This window comes from Vigna angularis, chromosome 4 (genome assembly GCF_016808095.1).
Source record: "Vigna angularis cultivar LongXiaoDou No.4 chromosome 4, ASM1680809v1, whole genome shotgun sequence".
Lineage (NCBI taxonomy): Eukaryota > Viridiplantae > Streptophyta > Magnoliopsida > Fabales > Fabaceae > Vigna > Vigna angularis.
This window is the reverse complement of record NC_068973.1, coordinates 5,305,391-5,311,681: the sequence shown is the minus strand read 5'-3', so window position 1 is coordinate 5,311,681 and position 6,291 is coordinate 5,305,391. Positions and strand designations below refer to the sequence as shown.

At 29.3% G+C, this 6,291-nt stretch overlaps 1 long non-coding RNA gene across 1 annotated transcript; it reads right to left on the bottom strand.

The window, feature by feature from the left end:
• Window positions 1–3,004: 3,004 nt before the first annotated feature.
• Window positions 3,005–6,057, bottom strand: LOC108330857 (uncharacterized). The gene is made up of 5 exons (XR_001832325.2): window positions 5,667–6,057; window positions 5,077–5,153; window positions 4,286–4,380; window positions 3,795–3,848; window positions 3,005–3,185 (listed from the first exon to the last, which is right to left on the bottom strand). It is a non-coding gene; the product is annotated as an uncharacterized LOC108330857 (long non-coding RNA).
• Between the last annotated feature and the right edge of the window lie 234 nt (window positions 6,058–6,291).

The window sequence follows — 6,291 nt, the reverse complement described above, 5'->3', positions numbered from 1 at the left end:
AGTGACGAGTTTTATACATTAAAATTGGTATATAATGAAAACTATTAAATAATATTTGTAATAATATCAAATATTTAATTTACTCCATTAATATTTTAATAATATTAAATTATTTAATATTTTAAATATTAAATAATATAATTTATTTTTTAACATAATTGTTCTAAAAACCTAAAAATATGTTTTGAAATTACAAGTTATAGAAAAAAAAGAAAATAAAAAAAATTAAACATATGACTAGGGATGGCAACTGGTCGGGTCGAGCACGGATAGTGCCTACCCGCAACCCGACCCGACAAAAAAAAATCAACCCGCTACCTGCATGGATATCCGCTTAAAAAATATCCGCAGATATTTTAAAACCCGCAGATATCCGTGGATACCCGCGGATACCCACAAATATTTAAAAAATATATTTTTATAAAATATTATAATAAAACTTAAATAAAATTACAAAAAATATATAAAATTAAATATATATTAAATTAAATATAAATTAAAATTTAATTGTAATTATATTTAACCTTATAAAATATAAGTTAATGTTAATTTTAATTAAATTTAACTTAATAAAATATAAATTAATTTTTATTTTTTTTGCGGGTAACGGATATCTGCGTACGGATAGTATAATACCAGCACCCGACCTGTTTATAAGCAGGTATTAAAAAACCCGCTACCCGCAACCCGCGGGTAGTAAATATTCGCGAGTACCAACTATCCGTCGCGGATTTTATCCGCAGGCGATGATTTTTTTGCCATCGCTACATGTACCCCAATAAGTTCAGTCCAATCCAATCTTAAGGACTTGAATTTAATTAAGTTTAGGCTTTATTAAATTTAAGTTACTAATGAGTATTTTTAATTGAGTTTTTATTAATTTTTTTATTGAGTACTTAAAATTTAATATTTTTCAATCGAGTTTCTATTATTTATTTTTTTTTTGTTAATTAAGTGATTTGACGTTTATTTTACCTTGTCACCTTGCTTAATTGTCTCCATACATTATTGTGTGTTAATATTAAAAGACAGTTTTGTATTTAACATAGGTAATTTTTATGGTTAGATACTAGTAAAAATGAGGAGGAAAACAAAATAAAAATCTAAATACATGTTAGGAGACTAGGAAACATGTGTGGAGTTGAACAACAACACAAATGTAGAATGACATTGAAAAGGAGTTGAAACAAAAATAACGAAAACAAAAGAGAAAAGAAAAACCAAAATTTAGAAACAGTGTGATAGGTTGTCGTTGATGTTATCAATTAATACTACTTTATAAGGCAATTTCAGTATTGTCAAGTGAGTAATTAGCAAACTAGATAGGTTAAAGTAACCCTGAATCGTTTCTCAACAAATACGGAATTATTTTTCAATACTTGACTCTTATGAAAGAGTATGGAAGGTTAGTAAAACACAATGCAATGCTAAAAGATAAAAGTAAAGATCTATCCTAATGAAATTGATATTGAAGATTGATGTGAATTTGAATGAAGAATAAATAAAAGACTTTGAAACAATTATAATAAAATAGGTTAATTTCACTGCTTTTCCAAAATAAATGTATCATATGTTATCCATATATTTTTGTTCAATTGATTATTGTTTTAGATTCTCAAATTAATTAAAGTACATTCTTAATTAATTTAAGGACAATATTTCATTTAACCAAAGTAGATTCTCGATCAAAAGTAAAACCTTTCTAGATTATTCACAATAAATTTAACGAAAGTAGATTCTCAATTAAATCTTGTTATGTTTAATCATATCCATTCTCTTATCCCTTAACCTAAGTTAGAAGTTAATTAATCAAACTAATTATTGTTAAATTTTTTACTACTAATCAAAGTACATTCTCAATTGATAGCAAAAACTCATTCAATTATATGAAAGTTTCCAAATTCAATCAAAGTATGTTCTCAATCAAAATTAGAAACCTTAGACTCATATGATTAATATGAATTTAGATTAAAACACCTGATGTAAAAACCATTACTTTTGATGTGATTGAGAGATAAAAGACATACAAGAAAGATAACCCAAATTAATAATCAAAAGAACAAAGACATTATTTCAACCTAAGAATCCATAAAGAAATTAGAGTGAAATATCCCTAGAAGCTTAGTCCTTCACGAATGGAGTGAGATACATGATGAAAATAAAAGTAGGAGAGATGATGGTGGATGATTGCTTCCCAATCGAAGTTATTGAGTGCCCCTTTTACTTCTCCTTAGTGTAAGACCCATGAAAAATATTCACTTTAATAAATAATAGTAATTTTTCTTTTAGTATTATTATTAATAGTAATATTTTATGGGTAGAAAATATGATTAATAAGAAAATTGTAAGTTAAACAAAAATTTATAGGAGATAATTATAGTAATTTTAGAAGCATAGGTTTAAATTTTTGAAAAGCTATTTCTACATTTTTTTTGAAGGTTTAAAAAAAAGGGAGAAGAGGACAACTTATGGCTATTAGGACGAGCTAACCAATAAAACCTATGATATTTTTAATAAAACCTATGATATTTTTAATAAAATAATATTTTTAATAAAATAATAATAAAATTCAAATAGTATTAAATTTTAGTCCATAAATAGTCCTAGGGACACTACAAAAAATTAGATTTTTATCGGGGGTTATTTTTTCCGTTTCCGGCGGTTTTAACCCCCGAAAAATATGTTACCCGCGGTTAGGAAAACCATTGAGAAAACCTGCGTCGTTAAGTAATTACTGGCGGTTTTTTAAAAAACCGCCACAATTAACGGAGATTTTGAAAAATCGCCGGTAGTAGTGGGGATTTTACTAAAACCGCCGGAAATAACCGGGGTTAAGCAAAACTGCCGGTAATTTGTGAGGATTTATGAAAACCGCCAGTATTTTTGAGGGTTTTTCAAAACCGCCGGAAATATAAATAATTTAATTTTTTTTATTATTCAAATTACTTGATTATCATTAATAAACCAAAATTAAATAATATGAAACCAAAATTAAATGTAAACATTAAATATAAACCAAAATATTATTATATAAATTGTAAACATTAGAAATACAATTAATGTTTCTTAAAAATTAAAATTAAATGTTATGAATAATAATTATAGTTTTGTACTTCTTCATTTTATCCATCCTTTGGTACTTCTTCATTTTATCCATCCTTTGATATGCTTCCTTTTTCAAATACCTACAATATAAAAAAATAATTAGTTAATAATATTTTAAAAAAATTATTAGACGAATTTAAGAACTATTGATGGTTGAAAAATGTTAAAAAAACATAGATCTTGATCTTAATATCTTCATTTTAGCCAGATCAATAGTAAAGTTATTGTGCATAAATAATTTCACCAACATTGGATACCTAACTTATTGAATGTGACAAGGAAATAGTACAACCAATATAGTAAGCACAGCTCTAGCCATCAAACAACAATATAAAACAATACAGAACAACAGTTAAAACAGTAGTATAAAACAATGCAGAAACAATCATTAAAATAATGCAGAAACAGTGTTTTAGTGCAGAAAATAACCTAAAAGCCTTGGCAACTCTTTAAAACAGCAGGGTTTTAATCAAGATATTGGTTTTCAACAATTAGCTATTTTGCTAAAGTGGTATTAGTTTTAGCCTTGTAGTAGAAATTATGATTTTAATACCCGTTTAGTTGACTTTTGTTTTGCAGAAAATAAAGTTTCAACTGAACAAGCATGGGAGTTAAACCATTCAAGTCAGCTAAAGCATAGAATTATAAACTAGCTGCAGTTGCGGTAGCTTTAGTTTACTACAGTTCACCTGTAGTCAGGAGCAATCTTGTAAGTTTCCAGCAAATGTGTTCCACTTCTTTGCCTTTCAATAAAATACATACACAAATTAGTGACAATCTAAACTATGAAGGATTGATATATTAACAGGCGTTAAACGTGTGCCAATCTGCATTATTTTGTCATTGGTAATGCAATTATATTTTGCTATATCACATAATGATAAATAACCACTCACAAGAACAAAATGCATTAAGTTAATAATAACAAAGAAACATATTCTGCATGGAAAATCTACAAAAATATTTACAAATTAAGATAATACATATTAAGCACATTCTTTACTAGCACTAGCATATCCTGGTTCTGCATGGTGGTATTCAAAGCCTTCCTGAGAGCAGGAGTCATAAGTTCAACAATTCTTCTATAATTAATAGCACAATAAGAAATGAATATATGACAAAACACTTTTATAGCCAATTAATTATCTGTTTTAAGTAATCAATCAAGAAGTTATGTTACCTTAATAGCTATTGGAACTAGGTCAGACTTCTCTAAAGACAATTTAAGCCAAATCCCCTTCTTTCCCGGCAATCATCAGGTAACCTTCTGTAATACTTCATGAGACAACAAATGGTATCACAAACCATTTTATCAGTATTTAACAAATATTGTGTTCTTCTCTTACAGTATTTAATAAGGTGCTAACACTTTTTTCTTTTCAATTTCCATAAACACAATGCAGTGTAACTTAAATATAGCAATTTAATAACCTAGTTCTTTCTTACTAATTAAAAATCTTTAATCTAGTCAGAGTTATATTTTCACCTAAATATAACTGAACATTAATTATGTAAAGCTGACAATAAAATGATGAATCACTGAAATGTTATTAACAGTGTACTTACTTATGATATGCAAACATTTTCCAAGGATCAAACTTCTTCATCTCACTAACAATTTAAAATTACAGAACTAGAAATTTGAAGTATACTTAAACAACTAATTGCTTTGCAGTTTACAATTGTATGCTCATTAGTAGGGGCACAAAATTTTAATACACAAAAAGTTCATTAAAAATTTTGAATCTCAGACTGAAGTAATAAATAAGTTAAAAAATAGTTTATTAGTTTTAATCAACAATGCACACTTTAACAATTTTACACTATCAATGAACTATAAAATGCCACCTTTTAGAATGGGGTTAAAAACTTTTACAAAAAGATCTTAATTATTACAATGGACTAGATGTTCCTTGTTTACTGGAAAATTTTACAATTTAAATGGATCCAATTTATATGGAAAATACTTACGCTGACTGTTGGGTGCCAATCTGTTGTATCAACTGAGAGTAAATATATTCATCAACTCTCTGTTTTGCCAAAGCTACCTGTTCACAAAATTCAAGCTTCAACAAAAAAACTGTAACAGCTAAAAACCAACAAAAAGGTAGAAAAAGCAAGCTAGTAGGACTTGCATGCTATATAAAATATCAGATTAAATTACTATCTTGATCTGAGCTGATATCAATTTTTTTTTTCAAGGAAGATCCCAGACCAGGAAAAAGGAGGCTATGGACAAATTGAGAAGTTCCCATATTTTGAATTTTTTTGTCTGACGGGTAGCACACCTTTCCAAAGTGTTTAGTGTTTCAACAAGAATTATTCATCAAGGACAGGATGAAGCCTAGCATCATGTTGTTTTATCTCAAGAAGCTACGACTGCACAACCAAGATTATATCCAATGCCAAGCACAATACAAAGAGATGAAAATCAATTATAGAAATAACAGGAGGAAAGGGAAACAACTATGGAAGACACAATACAAAATCGCTAGACACAGGAAGAAAATTCCCTCCGAAACCCTAATCCCCAAATCACAAGAATCAGAAAAAAAACGAACCCTATCAGAAACGCGAAGCTCGTCGCCATAAAATCGCAGACCCCCGCGCGCCGCGAAGATGTCACTGCTGTGGTACCCACCGTGCCGTGAGGATGGAGGTCGCGTCTGGCCGCCGAAACTTGCCTCTCCTCTCTACCAAAAACGAACCCGAACCTGAAACAGATGAGAGAAAAACCTCTTCCCTTACCATGCTCCTTGCGCGACAACTCCACATCTTGTTTGAAGTCCAGAGAAACTGAAGGAATAGGGTTGGGGAAAATGAGTACAGAGATGCTGAAGGAGAAAAACGTGAACAAAGGCTCGTGAATAACCGGGGAGTAGGGTTGAGTGAAAATGAGTTTAGACACTAAGTGAAAATAATAAATAAATAAACATAACTGCGGTTTAAGTATAAACCGCAGAAATTATTTGAGGTTTCACAAACCGCCGATAGATAACCCCTCCTAAAATATATTATTTTAGTAGTGGGAGAGGGAATAAGAAGGAAAAATTCAAGCTAGGAATGGAGGAAGAATTAAGAAGAAGAAAGAGTAGGAAGGAATTTTAGAGTGGAGATTCTAGAAGGTTTCTAGGCTTTTACTTTAATGTTCTAATGGTGTTGTATAACTATCCATGCTCTTGAATT